The 19,408-nt window shown below is 42.6% G+C and overlaps 1 protein-coding gene across 4 annotated transcripts in view; it reads right to left on the reverse strand.

The window, feature by feature from the left end:
• Positions 1–19,408, reverse strand: part of LOC122557111 (uncharacterized) — an 81,093-nt gene that overhangs the window by 43,476 nt on the left and 18,209 nt on the right. Inside the window, exon 1 of one of the 4 annotated variants that reach the window (XR_015758684.1) lies at positions 5,401–5,479. The exons of the other annotated variants lie outside the window; for them this stretch is intronic. The gene's annotated coding sequence lies outside the window, so the exon portion shown is untranslated. Of the gene's footprint in view, positions 1–5,400; positions 5,480–19,408 lie in introns of those variants that run through there. 4 annotated transcript variants of the gene reach the window in all.

Consider the following 19,408-nt stretch of genomic DNA (forward strand, 5'->3'; position numbering starts at 1 on the left):
TACGAAATGGAATCAAATTAGTTAAGGACCCCAAATACCACTACCCAAAATAATGTACAATGATCAGCAATTTTAACTAATGCAACCTTGCATCTTAAGGATGCCTTGACCCCAATTATTGATCTTTCAAGGAAGGGCACAATGCTCATTCAGGTGAAGCTCTGAGTGAACTCAATGATATAAAGTGAAATGGATTCGTTCAGAATGCCACCTACCACATAGATTGCTGTACACTCATCAGATGCACATTAAAGAAACATGGCATCAAAAGAAGATGCCTAGACCCAAGATGCCTTAGCATTTCAGTCATAAGGTAAAATACCAATGTTGGGAGGAACAAATCCGAAATTTTCTGTAGCAAGATCTTTTCTAAGTTGGATGTGAAGCATTCATATTGGTCTGTTTATTTAGCAGAAGAATCTCAGGAACTAACAACATTTAGGACACCATCTAGATAGTATTGTTTCCAATGGTAACTATTTGTTCTATCAGTAAGCGAAGACCTCCTCCAACAGCACATAGATAGGATCAATAAAAATATACCTGGCTGTATTTGCATAGCTGTTGATATTATGGTCATGAGTAAGAAAAAGACATAACCATAACCTTCAACTGCTATTGACAGCAGCGTAATGACAGAGACTGACATGTGACAGCACAAAGTGCCTTGTCAACATCAATCACACTTTTTTTTGGATCCACCTACTCCACCCATGGAATGGAGTCTGTTCTGTTCCAGGCATGATCAAAGGTGTACAATAAATGCTGACACCTCAGGCTGAAAAGGATCTGCAATGTTATTTCGGATTGTTCAACTTGCTCTTGTTTCATATTTCCAATTTCACAACAAAGGTATCTCTGTTGGGAGATTTGCTCACGTGAATGTCCCCAGTGTTTGGTAAGATGATGACCAACACACCTTTGATTGTCTCAAACAGGTTTTGTTGACAAGATCTTGACTATTGTAGTATGATAACTCCAGAAAGTCATGGTTCTTGAAGGGAACGTGAAAGGGTTAAAACTGAACGGGCTCAATATAGATTCAGTCAGAAATACTTGATGTAAAACAAAATTAAGTAAATGGCAAACAGCAAGACAGGGATTGAGTGATTGAGAAAATGACACAGCCTAGATTGCACAATTGACAGGACTGGGGCAGACAGGGCATGGGTGGACATGAATAATGCCTAATGTATGTACTGTGGGACATAAGTGACATCTAGTTAACATATGAGTGTTAATTTATCAGACTAAAATAGAGTACATGATCTAAGGTCTATAAGAGATGAGAAGTTCTCAGTTTTTGCCAGAGTTCAGTCTTAGAATATTTGAGACTGACTCTCCCTGTGTACACAATGAATGGCTAGCCAGCAAAGCCCAAAACCCATAAATAAATAAATAATTTTGAAAAACAACCATTTCGACCTGTACCAAGTCTCCTGGTGGTTTGTCAAAGTGAACTACAATAAATGCATCACAAAACAGCTTGGCATATAGCTTTTGCAAAATATAAGACCTACTGCTTTGGGTTCAAATTCCCTGTGCAAGCCAAATACTTCAATAATGAGCTTGAGACATTAGCTCTGACATATGCATCATTCAGTTTGACACTTAATTATTTGGTAAGAAATTCACCATTAAAACAGATCTTAAGCCATGAGCAATCATCTACCATGACCACTAATGATTGCACCACTCATGTTTGCATGTCAAGGTTCAAGGATATGACAATAAAGTGAAGTACTCGTACTAGGGTGGTAATGTCTGACATGCTGAGCATGCAGTCCCAACCCACACAAAGACCAAGACATTTCGTTTGATCCACATGTGGATGGTCTAGACAATGACAATGAAGATATTCTCAACATTGATCTGTTACACTTTGACCACAGCCAGTGTGAATAGTTGAAATCGGCAATTGCCAAAGATAAGCTATTGCAATAGTTGCAAGAGACCATGATCCAAGAATCGCCTGACAATACTAAAGAAGTATCTGAGAAGGTTTGTTCATTTTGGCCACATACAGACAACTTACAGCATGTCATCTTCAAAGAATATGAATAATCCGAATACTGAAAACCCGGAAAACAAAGATATCATGTTCATGTTATGCTTGAGATGTATGGGTATTGAACGTACAAGATGACTAATACATGAATCTGTATGTAGTCCAGGGATGAATCAGTAAAACCAATGATTCTTAAAGACAAGTGACACATGCCAAATGTATCATTCACAGCATTCACTCCTTGGATGAAGGTTGCAACACACTTAATGAAAGTACATCGGGAAGATTACATCCTGGTCATGGATGACTTTTCAAAATTTCCTATTGTTTGATAACATAGCAACAGAACGACCATTTTTCACAATCACCATTTTCAGTTTATTTAGTAGGAAGAAATCTGACAGTAGAATGCAACTCACTGGCAAATCGTTTCAAGATATGTACTAGGTGGGGAGTGACCCATGTCACATTATCATCTTACTATCCATGTTTGATTTGTCCAGCAGTGTATGCCACGTATCATCAAATCATAGATCATCAGATGTCAATGAACAAAACAAATTTTCACATTGTATTGCTGTGTTTTCATGCAACACCAATTGAGAACGGATTACCGTCCCCAGCAAAACCCATGCTCAGAAAGAAAGTGTGAAGGACCTTGCCCAGTATCCAATTTCTAATCACTCTGAGACACAGGACATCCTTCTTCAAAGGTAGAGAAGGAAAGAGATTATCAATGAATGTCCAGGCAGAGAATAATCGAAACTGAGCACTGGGCAGAAAGTTTGAATTATATAGATACCAGAAAAGATTTTTAGAATATGCAACCAGCAAAGTTATGACTGATTGTAAAGAATAGAAACCAGCTCAGAGACAATATATGGCACAGTAAACATGCACAGAGTGAGAAATGACAGATTGGCTGTGACCATAAGCAATGCATGCTATAGTAATAGTGAAATGCCACAATAGAAAGAGGAAAGAACTCATTAATAATTTTTTAAGAAGTGCAGGGCCTGGTTAGTTATGACTAAGAAGAAGAGAAATTACTTTGCTTAAAGGGATTGTGAATTTTTGGAATTTTGTGCAGCAAAGGATTGGGAAACCTCCTTCATCGACAGATATTGAGATTAGGCAGGAAGGTGGAATTCAAGACCAGGATAAGTCATGATCGCATTGAATAGCAGACCAGAATGAACCAGATTGTGTACTCTTGCTCCTGTTTCTTGAATTCTTGCATGTAAATTAGTTTTTCCTGTGACTGTAACTCATTGAAATTTTAGCAAAGGTTGATTAATAATTTTAGTTATCTTCTGACTCTTTCTTGCCATAACTGTAAATGGTTACGCTCATGTGTCTAATCGTTTTCTTCCCTACAGCCACACCTTATTCTTTAGAAGGAAAACACCATGAATTAAATATTCTGCTGAGTTATAATCTCTCCAAAAAAGGGCACATCAGCCCAGTGTTATTTATGCACGTCAGTTAGCTCAGTTGGCTGAGCTGTGATGCAGAATGATACCAATAGTGCAGGTTGAGTTTCAGCACTGACTGAGGTAACTATGAAGGTCCCACCTTCTGCATCTCACCCCTCGCCTAAGGTGTGGTGGCTCTCTAGTTAAACTCACCACCAATCATCTCTCTCTCTACTGAGAGAGCTGCTCCATAGTCCTCCGGGAATAACGCTGAAAGCAAATCTCCTCGAAAATCTGGCATTCAGCACTCATTTCCAAATTGTTAATGGGCTTTTTTCCACGTTGTGTTTTAATGTCTTCAGTTGCCTCACCTGAGATATGCTGAACTGAGTCCCATTCAGGCACTATATTATTACCCTTCCTCACTGTCGGATGGCAATAAATAAATAATGCAGATGTTTAGAAACAGAATTTGGTATCAGGGGACAACAGCGATTTGCAACGGGGAAAGGACAAACCCTACCATTTTAATTGGCTTTCCGCGGCATTGTGCGGTATTTTACATGATCTGCATACGACACGGGGGAAATCCTTGTTGTTTACTCCGCTGTGGTTGGACCAAAATCATGTAGTGGGAAGATTTAATCTTCACGGTCAGCCCTCATAAAAATCTGCACAGTGACATGACAGTGGCACACAGTCTAATTCTCTCTCACAGTGACTGAGGACCTTCCATCTAAGCGCTGTCATAAATAACTGATCAGAACCACAGCAGGCCACACATTCCACTGTGCAACTGTCTCAGGAGAGGAACAGAATAGACAGGTTCAAGGTTTTATTTGAAGGAAGCGGGCGCCAGATTAAATATTATACTTTTCTGTAGTTAAACGTTGAATCCAGTTGGCACTTTGACAAACCTATCCCAGGCAGATTTTTGGACTGCGCCACATGGGAGCAATTGTTGGGAAAGCAGTGCCTCAGCTGTCTTGGGCTGGAGCACTTGGGTACTGTTTCAGCTGCAGCTAATGGCTTTCCTCTTCGAGAGAGAGAGAGAAAAAAAACCCAGCTTGGCTCGGCTATTCATAATCCGTCCATTTCCAAACCATTTACTGATCAGGCTCTTGTCTCGGCAGGTGGTCCCTGTGATATAATAAAAAATGAATAGCGCCACAATAGCCTGAACCTTGCTGCTAACTCTAAGCCATCTGCCATTACCACAGCACTACGGTTGCTTTTCATTGCTTCACCCATGGTTCAGTAGCTAGGCATGTGAAAAGGTTTGGGGGCTTTTGTGTTCTCACCTCCGGCTTCGACACCTATTGGTACAATTTTACCATTCACGTTTCCCTGCAGCATCACTCTCCCCTCACCCACCCCAACCCCTCACTTCACTGACCCGACTGCTTTGAAAATGCAGAAATTTTTTTAAAAAATCAGGTTTTCAGCACTGACTCTCGCGTAATTTTCGTCACCTATGAGGATTCGCAGTCAGCTGCAAAACAATTTGTTCCAGATGAGTGATGCGGCATATTTTATCAGACAGTACGGGTTCATTGTAAAAATGTGAAGCTGCACGTATTCTAAGAGCGGGTTTCGGGGTTCGTTTGGAGATTGGTTATTATAATTGTACCTGGGTACCGTTAAAATTAAAAAAAAAAGCAGCCAACTCTACAGAGACAAAAACATAAACCCAGTGAAAAAAGACTGAGCTCGAGATGTATTTTAATCACAACAAAACAAAAAAAAACATGGATCCTTACAGCTCGTCCCTTCACTGCAAAAAAAAACTTCCATGTTTTCATAATAGACTGGTTCACCTCTGGCTGCAAATCAGAAAGAGCTGATTTTGACTAAAACATTATAATTAGGGTTGTGGGGCCAGAGGTGGGGAGTGAAAACGAATCCAGAGCAGCAGGAAAAAAAATGATTTTTAACTTGTCAGAATTCTAGGAGATGCAAACAAACATTAATAAATACCTTGCTTTACTCTTCTGAACAGTCCTTCCTCTCCCTTACTCCTTCATCTAGCTGAAAGGCATTAGAGGCCTGTTGTGTCTTCAGATAAAAGATAACAAAAGCCAGATTAACTCTGACATGTTTTCCATTTTAAAGGTCACCCTAATATACTGGCGTTACTAAATTAAAGCAGTTTACGGACATTGATCCAGTTCTGTGTCACAGGGCTTAACTTTAGCTGTGACAAGATATATACATATCCAGGATAGTAAATTAGCATTCCCATATTCGCATGTTAAACTGAAACCAAGATATAGTAGCTAGCAATACAGGCAAAATGCTTCAGGGAAAGAATACTGCATTCCGATATAAGTATCAGCCTAATGGTACAGCTCTGCCATGCATTTTGTGGACAATATACAGCCTCATAAGTTTCCACTGTGGTGGATGGGACATCTGCCAAATTGGTAAAGGCTGAAGGATCGGATTCTGGTGCATACTCAAACCCAGAATGGGTGTTATGTTCTTCCATAACAAACAAAAGAGCAGGCCACACGGCAAAAAGTCAAGATCAACATGGAATAATTTTAAAAGATCTTTGTGTTTGAACATGGTGCCAGGAGGGAAACAACAGAACTTCTCCCAACTCCACATCCACAGCTCACAAGCAAATGCTAGCCCTGAAACCAATACTCTTTCTGATCCTTTCCATCACCATTCTCCCCCAATCACCACTCTGCACCCCAATATCATCCAACTTCTTAAACCTCACCAGTGCCTTCACTTCCCCCAATCAGCATCAATACCCCACCCCAAACACCACTATTATCCAACATGATCATCACCATTAGCCTTCCTTCATCAACATCACTACCCTGCCCAAATCACCACCATTACCAACCTCAATCACTACCACTCACCCCCAATCACCACCACTAGTTACCCCATTACTACCAGTAACCTCTAATCACCAACACTAACCCACCCTTATCACCATCACTAGTCATCCCATCATGACCAGTAATCTCCAATCACCACCACTAGCCCCCTCTGACATCGTCCATCCCCAATCACTGCCACAGCCTCTGCTCAATCTCCATCACAACCTCCCAATCTGGTTGTTCCCCTATCCTCATTTTTCTGATGGACTGCTGTCATGACCCAGATGCTGTGTAAGGCCATCAGACTCTGGAACAACCTTAAGATAAGATCTCAGGGTGACACATCACTGGTTATAAATATCACAATGTGGGGAGAGTTAGATCATTCTAGAATGAGGCAGAGTCTGGCGATCGCATGGACACATGAAGAAAATGGATTAACCCTAATCCCGTGTAAACATAAGATCATCACCTGACATATCTACGATTACATGTACAATAGTATTCAATAATAATGTATAGTAAACAGTGTTAGTCAGACTTTTGAGTCTGAAGACTATTCTTGACTTTCTTCTTGAGCAGTCTGTCATCAACCCAAAACCACATGATAAAAGCATTCAGGTATAGCTGTGATCCCCTGCCTCTCACACTTGCCCAAAAATAGATTATTTGGGGAGCTAATTAAAATGGAATAAATTGTCCTAATAATATTGTACACTTGTAGTTGTATTGTACAAATGAAACAGTAGTTATACAAAAAATTGACTCATTATAGGATGTACGGACTTTTTTACTTGCCCTACACATCCAGGGTCACAGACATTTTACATTCAGAACTGCCGAATGAACCAAATTAATTTTAAAACCTCCTGCTTAAAGTCAGAATTAATTTATTAATAACTACTTTGGCATTCTGAAAATTGACTGTAACATATTAGGTTCAAAACGAGGGTACTAGAAATGTAAATCCTTGTGGCTGTGGCATTCTGTGGAGAGGAAGGGGGAAAAGGAGCATTACACGGAGGAAAAGGGGTGACATGGTGGCTCAGTGATTAGTACTGATGCCTCACAGTACCAGGAACTCAGGTTCGATTCCTGCCTTGGGCGACTGTGTAGAGTTTGCACATTCTCCCTGTGTCTGTGTGGGTTTCCTCTGGGTGCTCTGGTTTCCTCCCACAATCCAAAGATGTGCAGGGCAGGTGAACTGGCCAAGCTAAATTGCCCCTGGTATAGGTTCATTAGTCAGAGGGAAATGGGTTATTCTTCGGAGGGTCGGTGTGGACATGTGGGGCTGAAAGGCCTGTTTCCACACTGTAAGGAAGAACCAAGCAGATGAGAAGCTTCGGGGAAATCATTAGAGAACAACAACCATCAAAAGTTTAATTCCCTACTTTTCTGAGAGGGAAAGGTGGCACACAAATATTCTGCAGTGAGACTGTCAGTGACCAGTCTCTGGTTACTTCCTGCAAAAAGGACTTGCAATCTACAGCTGCAGCTAGCACTGCATTACCTGTTGCAAGCACAATTACAACTGCATTTGCCTGGCGGCCTACAACAAGAGATATCAGCAACGTCAATCAGTCGTGTTAGTTACGTTTGTGTTAAGCATGAGTGATGCCTTGTTTGTCAAAGCAAATCGTTTTATCACAAATCCAAGGACTTCTCTTAGAATCTCATTGTCACTGGTCAAACTACATGATACTACTAACAGATTCAGTGGAGCCCTCATTAAGAAGGCCCCTGGCACACTCAGGAAACAATTCGACAAATCTGACAGCTTGTTCCAGTACAAAAATTACATCCTATGTCTGAGCGATCTGCTACGTGTTTCATAACTTTGCTGTGTTACAGGAACAGCATATGGAGCAGAATAAGAGTGAAAGTCTTCAACTAGATAACAGAGATAACACCATCCATGACAAAGCAGCCTGCTTAATTGACATCCTGCCCACCACCATAGATATTCATTGTTGTGGTTCTGTTCGCCGAGCTGGAAGTTTTGTTGCAAATGTTTCGTCCCCTGGCTAGGCGACATCATCAGTGCTTGGGAGCCTCCTGCGAAGCGCTTCTTTGCTGTTTCCTCCGGTGTTTATAGTGCTCTGTCCCTGCCGCTTCCGGTTGTCAGTTTCAGCTGTCCGCTGTAGTGGTTGGTATATTGGGTCCAGGTCGATGTGTTTGTTGATGGAGTTTGTGGATGAAGCCATGCCTCTAGGAATTCCCTGGCTGTTCTCTGTCTGGCTTGCCCTATGATAGTAGTGTTGTCCCAGTCGACTGGGATAATAACGAGCACCCGAGCTACAAATCTTCACACAAACATAGATATTCATTTTCTACACCATCAATGCACAGTGGCACCAGTGTGAGATGCACCACAGCAACTTGACAAGCCTCTTTTAATAGTGTCTTCCAAACATACGTATGTTAATATCTAGAAGGGCAAGGCAGTAGATACATGAGAACACCGTAACCTGCCGAGTGTACATGTTATTAAGGCATTACATGGATTTGTAAAGTGTGGGAAACCAAAGTAAGGTAAAAAAAAAGACATGATGTGGAGAAGTGGTTTTGGACTGGGATGAACAAAGTTAAAAATCACACAGGTTATAGTCCAACAGGTTTATTTGGAAGCACTAGATTTCAGAGCACTGCTCCTTCATCAGGTGTTGTGTGATTTTAAAAAATAAGACAGTTCAACTTGGTTCAGATTCAGTAATGATAACACATTGAAATCACTCAAAAGGGTAGTAACTTAATGTAAGATAGCAAGGATAAATCACTCCATGAGTACTGATATTGTATCCAAGAAAATATCTACTGTTAACTAAGCTTGCAATGAAAAATGACCAAATGAAGTAAATCTAGAGCACAATAAAGTGATTGTCTTTGGGAGATCTGTAGACTTGCAATTTATACAGTCAGCACATTATGGCATTCCCTTAACAGAGGATATCAACTTCAAACAAAATTTTAAAGAGGTATTAATCACACCTGGGAATCAGGGTATGAAGGAAAAGAAACAAATGATTTCAAAGTGACGTCAATAGTTTGCACATCCATCTTGCCAGAAGTTGAAAATTATTTTAAAAGACACAAGGGTGCTAGATAGTAATACACTAACTTTATTCAGTAAATAAAAATATTTGTAAAAACTGGCAGGAAAATGTCATCACCACCTGTAATATGTCTTCTACTGGTGATCAACTTTAATGAAATTTAGCAATGAACCTCAAGGTGTGAGGCGTAGAAAACAGGTTTTCTTTTGCATTTTGTTGACAAAGTAACTAGAATTGAAATGGCAATCATAATTTGTAGTAAAGACAAAAACGAATAATAATACTAATGGATAGCACCGGGGAAGGTGCATCAGCTAAATTCCTGATGTGTAAGGAAATCAAGGTCGAATGGGAAAGGCAGGAAAATGGAGTCGAGGATTATTGGATCAGCCACGATCTCATTGAATGGCAGAGCAAACTTAATGGGCTGAATGGCCTGCTTCGGATCTTACATCTTACGGCCATATAATTGAGGAGAATTTGGCAATGAGGAATTCCCAGTATATGAGAGAATTTGGACCCTGGAGCAATGCACCTGGCAGTGCTAAAAAGCACTTTTAGTAATGGGATTTGTGAGAGAGATCAAAATGCATTGAAAACTTTTAGGTGATCAACCAAACAGTAAATTGACAATTGCTTTCACTTGGGGAATGCATTAAAAAGTCAGGCTATAGGTGGTTGTTGCTATCAATTACTTTATGGCAGAAATCCAAAAATATCCTCAGGAATGTGAGACCATCCCCTGGCTTTGGAAAGACAGCAACAAGTACACTTTTTGCAGAACATTTGAATGCCATGGATTTGTCAAGACAAAGGTTTCAGAACAATTCAGGAGAGGTAGTTATTGGGGGAATTTTACTTCTGGGGACCGGACATATTGTAAGATGGCAGAAAAAGGTTGTAGGCAGTGATGGCAAAATGAAAATAATGGTAACTAAACCATTAGAGTGCTTTCCACATGGCTACACTGTGGTGGAACCTGAACAGATGATGGAAACCAAAAATGCACCAAGCTTTCACACACACAGCCGTCGCAGACAACGGACTGTGGCAGATAATGGGCTAACTGAGAATGGACCCAGTGACAGTGAAGATTAGGGTAAGGTCATTTATCACAAAGATCAAATACGGGAAGTTCAGACCAGGTTGGCATATATTCTGCAAGAGGCTAACGATTAGAGGGAAACCATCTTATCAGGAAGGGGAGGAAATCCTACAGAGAAATACCAAAATGGGCTGAATTTGCAAAAGGTGACAGAGGATATCAGATTTATGGAATGGCAGATGTGGAAATCTAGGAAACACAGTGCAAACTCAGACAGTGAGCTTAATGCTGATTGGAACGCAAGGAAAATATCAAAATTGAAGAGATCATGCCGTAGCAGTCGAGATAGTGACAGGAGATCTGGAGATCTAGCTGAATAAAAGCAAGGACCAGAGAACAGTCAAAAAGCACCATAAGTAGTAAAGTACAATAGAGACGTTCTACAGACCACCAACAAGTTAGATGGTCAATTGATAAAGGAAGCAAAAAAGAAAGCTTGATTCTTCAGGAGAGTTTGAAATAGAGAGAAAGTGAGGACTGCAGATGCTGGAGATCAGAGTCAAAAAGCGTGGTGCTGGAAAAGCGCAGCGGATTCAAGGAGAGGAGAGTCGACGTTTTGGGCATATGTCCTTCATCAGGATTGTGGGGGGAAGGAGGCTGAGAGTTCGATGTACACATGGAGGTGACAGGTAAAAGACAGATAGCATTGTCTTATAGATGGATATGTAGAGATTAAGTTCTTCCCAATAGTAAGTGTAAAGTTAAAGTCAGAAATATAACTTGAGATTTAGAAAACAATTGGCAAACAGGAAGTGAAAGTGGACTCACCCAGCAGATAAAAAAGTAAATTTGAGTAGGTTTTGAGCACTTTTAGTGAATATGAATATGAATCCATTGGTCAAAGCAGCATTTTTGTTAGGGAACAAATTCAAAAAGAAGTATTTTACTGCCTCCAAAAGACCCTGGAGATATAGAATGGACAACATGGAGGCTAAACAAGTGTGTCCATTAGCTACGTGATGTACCCCAGGTCTGGTATTGTTCAGTTAGGTCCACCCTACTAAAAACTGTTTGTGTTCAGCTAAAGACACATCCAGCACTGTTTTAATGGAACTGCAAAAAAAATCTGGAAGGATTTAAAAAAATACATAGACAATTTCCTGAGGAGAGCGTCGAAAGCATTTAAAACATCTGTAATAGATAAAATTATAAAGCAGTTTAAAATTGGAAGTTAGGAATCAGGAGCTTTTAAATAGTTAGAAATAAAACAGACTAAAGTGGGAATATCCCAAAGCCAAGAGTCTGATCTGGAGAATGTAAATAGGATCCCGATATATTCGGTCAAATCTTCATGATATTAAGATTCTACAACCAAGAAAGAAGCAGATCAGTTCAGAGGTAAATCCTAAAGTGTGACCCCAGACCTGACTCTTTTTGAGGCTGAAACTGTAGGGATAATTACCCAGTTAAAAACAAGGACTGCAGATGTTGGAAACCAGAGTCTAGAGTAGAGTGGTGCTGGAAAAGCACAGCAGGTCAGGCAACATCCGAGGAGCAGGAAAATCGACGTTTCGGGCAAAAGCCCTTCATCAGGAATAGAGGCAGGGTGCCTGCATGGAGAGATAAATGAGGAGGGGGTGGGGGTGGCGAGAAAGTAGCATAGAGAACAATAGGTGAATGGGGGTGGGGATGAAGGTGATAGGTCAGAGAGGAGGACGGGGGAAGGTAGCAAAGAGTACAATGGATGAATAGGGGTGGGGTGAAGGTGATAGGTCAGAGAGGAGGGTGGAGTGGATAAGTGGAAAGGAAGATAATCAGGTAGGACAGGTCATGAGGGTGGTGCGGAGCTGGAAGGCTGGAGCTGGGGTGAGGTGGGGGAAGGGGAAATGAGGAAGCTGTTGAAGTCCACATTGATGCCCTGGGGTTGAAGTGTTCCGAGGCGGAGGATGAGGCGTTCTTCCTCCAGGCGTCTGGTGGTGAGAGAGCGGCGGTGAAGGAGGCCCAGGATCTCCATGTCCTCAGCAGAGTGGGAGGGGGAGTTGAAATGTTGGGCCACGGGGCGGTTTGGTTGATTAGTGCAGGTGTCCCGGAGATGTTCCCTAAAGCGCTCTGCTAGGAGGCGCCCAGTCTCCCCAATGTAGAGGAGACCGCATCGGGAGCAACAGATACAATAAATGATAGTGGTGAATGTGCAGGTAAAATTTTGATGGTTGTGGAAGGCTCCTTTAGGGCCTTGGATGGAGGTGAGGGAGGGAGGTGTTGGCGCAGGTTCTGCAATTCCTGCGGTGGGAGGGGAAGGTGCCAGGATGGGAGGGTGGGTCGTAGGGGGGCGTGGACTTGACCAGGTAGTCACGGAGGGAATGGTCTTTGCAGAAGGCGGAAAGGGGTGGGGAGGGAAATATATCCCTGGTGGTGGGGTCCATTTGGAGGTGGCAGAAACGTCGTCAGAAATGTGGACAGAACCCCCCCTGGTGCTCGCCTTCCAACCTACCAACCGTCGCATAAACCACATCATCCGATGACATTTCTGCAAAGGAGCCTTCCACAGCCATCAAAGTTTTACCTGCACATCCACCAATATCATTTATTGTATCCATTGCTCCCGATACGGTCTCCTCTACATTGGGGAGACTGGGTGCCTCCTAGCAGAGCACTTTAGGGAACATCTCCGAGACACCCGCACCAATCAACCCCACTGCCCTGTGGCCCAACATTTCAACTCCCCCTCCCACTCTGCCGAGGACATGGACGTCCTGGGCCTCCTCCACCGCCGCTCCCTCACCACCAGATGCCTGGAGGAAGAACACCTCATCCTCCGCCTCAGAACACTTCAACCCCAGGGCATCAATGTGGATTTTATTAGTTTCCTCATTTCCCCTTCCCCCACCTCATGACCTGTCCTACCTGCCTATCTTCCTTTCCACCTATCCACTCCACCCTCCTCTCTGACCTATCACCTTCACCCCACCCCTATTCACCCATTGTACTCTTTGCTACCTTCCCCCGCCCTCCTCTCTGACCTATCACCTCCATCCCCACCCCCAATCACCTATTGTACTCTATGCTACTTTCTCCCCACTCTCACCCCGCTCTCATTTATCTCTCCACCCTGCAGCGACCCTGCTTCTATTCCTGATGAAGGGCTTTTGCCCAAAACGTTTATTTTCCTATTTCTCGGATGCTGCCTGACCTGCTGTGCTTTTCCAGTACCACTCTAATCTAGGGATAATTACCCATCCTGTTCCTGGCCAAATGTCCATTAGCAGCATAATAACCAGAAAACTGGCGATCCCACAACAACCAAGGGCAGCATTAATTTGTTTGGAAGAAGGCTTCCACTTGATTCTTGGAGGGAATCTGTACTAAAGAGCTAGGACAAAGTAAGGACTGTAGATGCTAGAGATCAGAGTCGAGAGTGTGGTGCTGGAAAAGCACAGCAGGTCAGGCAGCATTCGAGGAACAGGAGAATCGATGCCTGATGAAGGATGAAATGGTGATTCCCCTATACTAAAGAGCGACCTGCCAAACTCTTTGACTGGCAACTCTATTGGTCGAGCAATGCCAGAATTGAGTAGATGGTAGGAGTTTGGAAATCCTGTCTATAAATGACAATTGAGGTGAAATCAATTATGAATATTAATTCTGAGATTGATGACATTTTTCTTAACCAAAGTTATTAAGTGATAATAACTATGGAGATTGCTTGCATGCGATCACAATCATATTGAATGGCATTATCTGGGCAGAGTCAAGCACAAGGAATTACAGGAAGATCAGGTGTAAGATGGGGGACAGGAAAAATTTCTGGCTGTAAGAGCTGCTCCTTTTTTTGAGGTATTTTAGGTGCTGGAGGTGATTTCCTCGAATTCCAGGAGCAGCGATTACTGTTTTATACGCTGTTGCATTGTTTGGAACTTTGGAAAAGAAAATCAAAACAACAGCAGTTTTAAAAGGGAGAAGAGCAGACAAAGGAAGCACATGGTGAGGACAGTGCAGGAGAGAGAGAGTGAGAGAACCTGCACAGTTACTGTCTTTGCTGTTTTTGAATTCATGTGTCACTGGACATCGGAGTGCATCTGGGAAAATTAACAAACAGTGAAATTCACAACTAATTTCAAAAACTAACCGGTTTGGGCGAAGTTCACAATACAGAATCAGATAAGTTAATTGTTGTTTTAAGACTGTCTAAGAGAAAGGCTGCAGTCGTGAGTATAGTGGGTTCTTTCTTGATTATATGTTTTTGGAGATAAGTCTCTTGATTAAACTTAAAATATAAGCCATAGCTATTAATTTAACCTGGGGCAGTGTTTTGTAGAGGAATAAGACAGTGTAATTTTCTGGGTCTGTAGATTGTGAAGGAGCAAAATGGCCTTTGCAGTGATATGTACTTCTTGTCAGATATGGGAGTTTAAAGAGAGTTTAAGGGTTACTGCGGATTACATCTGCCATAAATGCTGTTTGATGCAAATCTTATCAGATCGAATGGATCAGTTGGAGAGACAGATAGAAGCGATGAGGAATTTGCAATAGCAACAGTATAGGAGGAGGGGGAAAGTCTCAGATACAGTCACATAGATGGGTTAACTCCAGGAAGGGTAAGAGAGGTCGGCATCTAGGGCAGGAGTCTTTTGTGGATGTACCCATTTCAAACAGGTATGCTGTTTTCGAAAATGTAGGGGCTGATGGATTCTCAGGGGAACGTAGCACGAACAGCCAAGTTGCTGGTATTGAGACTGGCTCTAATGCAATGAGGGGTACGTCAGCTTCCAAGAGATCAATTGTGGTAGGGGATGCTGTAGTCTGAGGTATCGACAGACGTTTCTGTGGCCAGCAGAGTAAAAGCAGAATGGTGTGTTGTTTCCCTGGTGCCAGGATCAAGGATGTCTCAGAGAGGGTGCAGAATGTTCTCATGGGGGAGAGGGGCCAGCAAGAGGTCATTGACACATTGGAACCAACAATATAGGAAGGGAAAAGTTTGAGATTCTGAAGGGAGATTACAGAGAGTTAGGCAGAAATTTAAAAAGGAGGTCCTCAAGGGTAGTAATATCTGGATTACTCCCAGTGCTACGAGCTAGTGAGGGCAGGAATAGGAGGATAGAGCAGATGAATGCATGGCTGAGGAGCTGGTGTATGAGAGAAGGATTCACATTTTTGGATCATTGGAATCTCTTTTGGGGTAGAAGTGACCTGTACAAGAAGGACCAATTGCATCTAAATTGGAAGGGGACTAATACAATGGCAGGGAAATTTGCTAGAACTGCTTGGGAGGATTTAAACCAGAAAGGTGGGTGGGTGGGACCCAGGGAGATAGTGAGGAAAGAGATCAATCTGAGACTGGTACAGTTGAGAACAGAAGTGAGTCAAACAGTCAGGGCAGGCAGGGACAAGGTAGGACTAATAAATTAAACTGCATTTATTTCAATGCAAGGGGCCTAACAGGGAAGGCAGATGAACTCAGGGCATGGTTAGAAACATGGGACTGGGATATCATAGCAATTACAGAAACATAGCTCAGGGATGGGCAGGACTGGAAGCTTCATGTTCCAGGATACAAATGCTACAGGAAGGATAGAAAGGGAGGCAAGAGAGGAGGGGGAGTGGCATTTTTGATAAGGGATAGCATTACAGCTGTGCTGAGGGAGGATATTCCTGGAAATACATCCAGGGAAGTTATTTGGGTGGAACTGAGAAATAAGAAAGGGATGATCACCTTTTTGGGATTGTATTATAGACCCCATAATAGTCAGAGGGAAATTGAGAAACAAACGTAAGGAGATCTCAGCTACCTGTAAGAATAATAGGGTAGTTATAGTCGGGGATTTTAACTTTCCAAACATCAACTGGGACTGCCATAGTGTTAAAGCTTTAGATGGAGAGGAATTTCTTAAGTGCGTACAAGAAAATTTTCTGATTCAGTATGTGGATGTACCTACCAGAGAAGGTGCAAAACTTGACCTACTCTTGGGAAATAAGGCAGGGCAGGTGACTGAGGTGTCAGTGGGGGAGCACTTTGGGGCCAGTGACCATAATTCTATTCGTTTTAAAATTGTGATGGAAAAGGATAGATCAGATCTAAAAGTTGAAGTTCTAAATTGGAGAAAGGCCAATTTTGACGGTATTAGGCAAGAACTTTCGAAAGCTGATTGGAGGCAGATGTTCGCAGGTAAAGGGAGGGCTGGAAAATGGGAAGTCTTCAGAAATGTGATAACGAGAATCCAGAGAAAGTATATTCCTGTCAGGATGAAAGGAAAGGCTGGTAGGTATAGGGAATGCTGGATGACAAAAGAAATTGAGGGTTTGGTTAAGAAAAAGAAGGAAGCATACGTAAGGTATAAACAGGATAGATCGAGTGAATCCTTAAAAGAGTGTAAAGGAAGTAGGAGTATACTTAAGAGTGAAATCAGGAGGGCAAAAAGGGAACATGGCATAGCTTTGGCAAATAGAATTAAGGAGAATCCAAAGGGTTTTTACAAATATATTAAGGACAAAAGGGTAACTAGGGAGAGAATAGGACCCCTCAAAGATCAGCAAGGCGGCCTTTGTGTGGAGTAACCTAAAGTGGTGGAAATACTAAATGAATATTTTGCATCAGTATTTACTGTGAAAAATGATATGGAGATATAGACTGTAGGGAAATAGATGGTGACACCTTGCAAAATGTCCAGATTACAGAGGAGGAAGTGCTGGATGTCTTGAAATGGTTAAAGGTGGATAACTCCCCATGACCCAATCAGGTGTACCCTAGAATTCTGTGGGAAGCTAGAGAAGTGATTGCTGGGCCTCTTGCTGAGATATTTGTATCATCGATAGTCACAGGTGAGTTGCCAGAACACTGGAGGTTGGCAAACGTGGTGCCACTGTTTAAGAAGGGTGGAAAAGACAAGCCAGGGAACTATAGACCGGTGAGCCTGATGTTGGTGGTGGACAAGTTGTTGGAGGGAATCCTGAGGGACAGGATGTACATGTATTTGGAAAGGCAAGGACTGATTAGAGATAGTCAACATGGCTTTGTGCGTGGGAAATCATGTCTCACAAGCTTGATTGAGTTTTTTGAAGAACGAACAAAGAAGATTGATGAGGGCAGAGCAGTAGATGTGATCTATATGGACTTCAGTAAGGCATTCGAAAAGGTTCCCCATGGGAGACTGATTAGCAAGGTTAGATCTCATGGAATACAAGGAGAACTAGCCATTTGGATGCAGAACTGGCTCAAAGGTAGAAGACAGAGGGTGGTGGTGGAGGGTTATTTTTCAGACTGGAGGCCTGTGACCAGTGGAGTGCCACAAGGATCAGTGCTGGGCCTCTACTTTTTGTCATTTACATAAATGATTTGGATGCGAGCATAAGAGGTACAGTTAGTAAGTTTGCAGATGACAGTGAAGAGGGTTACCTCAGATTACAACAGGATCTGTACCAGATGGGCCAATGAGCTGAGAAGTGGCAGATGGAATTTAATTCAGATAAATGTGAGGTGCTGCGTTTTGGGAAAGCAAATCTTAGCAGGACTTATACACTTAATGGTCCTTGGGAGTGTTGCTGAACAAAGAGACCTTGGAGTGCAGGTTCATAGCTCTTTGAAAGTGGAGTCGCAGGTAGATAGGATAGTGGAGAAGGCGTTTGGTATGCTTTCCTTTATTGGTCAGAGTATTGAGTACAGGAGTTAGGAGGTCATGTTGCGGCTGTACAGGACATTGGTTAGGCCACTGTTGGAATATTGCGTGCAATGCTGGTCTCCTTCCTATCGGAAAGATGTTGTGAAACTTGAAAGGGTTCAGAAAAGATTTACAAGGATGTTGCCAGGGTTGGAGAATTTGAGCTATAGGGAGAGGCTGAACAGGCTGGGGCTGTTTTCCCTGACCGTCGGAGGTTTGTAAACCTTATAGAGGTTTACAAAATTATGAGGGGCATGGATAGGATAAATAGACAAAGTCTTTTCCCTGGGATCGCGGAGTTCAAAACTAGAGGGCATAGGTTTAGGGTGAGAGGGAAAGATATAAAAGAGACCTAAGGGGCAACTTTTTCATGCAGAGGGTGGTACGTATATGGAATGAGCTGCCAGAAGATGTGGTGAAGGCTGGTTGCAACATTTAAGAGGCATTTGGATATATGAATAGGAAGGGTTTGGATGGATATGTGCCGGGTGCTGACAGGTGGAACTAGATTGGGTTGGGATATCTGGTCGGCGTGGACAGATTGGACCGAAGGGTCTGTTTCCATGCTGTACATCTCTATGACTCTATGACAGAGGTATGTTTGACTGAAAAGGATTTGCTGACCTCCTGATGGAAATGCAGCCTAAGTTCCAGAGGGAAATGCAGCTTAAGGAGCATTTAACCATCAAAAGTTTCAGAGAGAGATTTTTGGACCTGAAGATTGAACTGAAGGGATGTGTGCATATAATAAAGAGCTGCTTTGCATGGATCCCACAGAGAACCCACAGTTTGATATTTTCTATGTCCTCATCCTCGCCTTCATAACCATCATGCATAATGAATGCCTGTCCTATTCATAACTTCAAATATGGATTGTGTTCCTGTGCAAGCTTTTGGAACTGTCTTATCCCTTTTAAAATTGACACTCACAAAATGATTAGATTGCTGACAAGGATCAGGTCACCTGTCCAACCTCAACATTGACTACCAACACACACAAAAACTGAAGGTGCTGGAAAAGCTCAAAGGGTCTGGCAGCATCTGTGAAGAGAAAATGCTTTGGGTCCAGTGACCCTTCTTCACAGATGCTACCAGACCTGCTGAGCCTTTCCAGCAACTTCTGTGTTCGCTTCTGATTTATAGCATCCACAGTTATTTTGGTTTTTACTTTATGGCACAGTGGTTAGCACTGCTGCCTCACAGCGCCGGAGACCCGGGTTCAATTCCCGCCTTAGGCGACTGACTGTGTGGAGTTTGCACATTCTCCCCGTGTCTGCGTGGGTTTCCTCCGGGTGCTCCGGTTTCCTCCCACAGTCCAAATATGTGCAGGTCAGGTGAATTGGCCATGCTAAATTGCCCGTAGTGTTAAGTAAGGGGTAAATGTAGGGGTATGGGTGG

The sequence above is a fragment of the Chiloscyllium plagiosum genome, unplaced genomic scaffold (assembly GCF_037043375.1).
Source record: "Chiloscyllium plagiosum isolate Xiang-an unplaced genomic scaffold, Cpla_swu_hap1 HiC_scaffold_11, whole genome shotgun sequence".
Taxonomy (NCBI): domain Eukaryota; kingdom Metazoa; phylum Chordata; class Chondrichthyes; order Orectolobiformes; family Hemiscylliidae; genus Chiloscyllium; species Chiloscyllium plagiosum.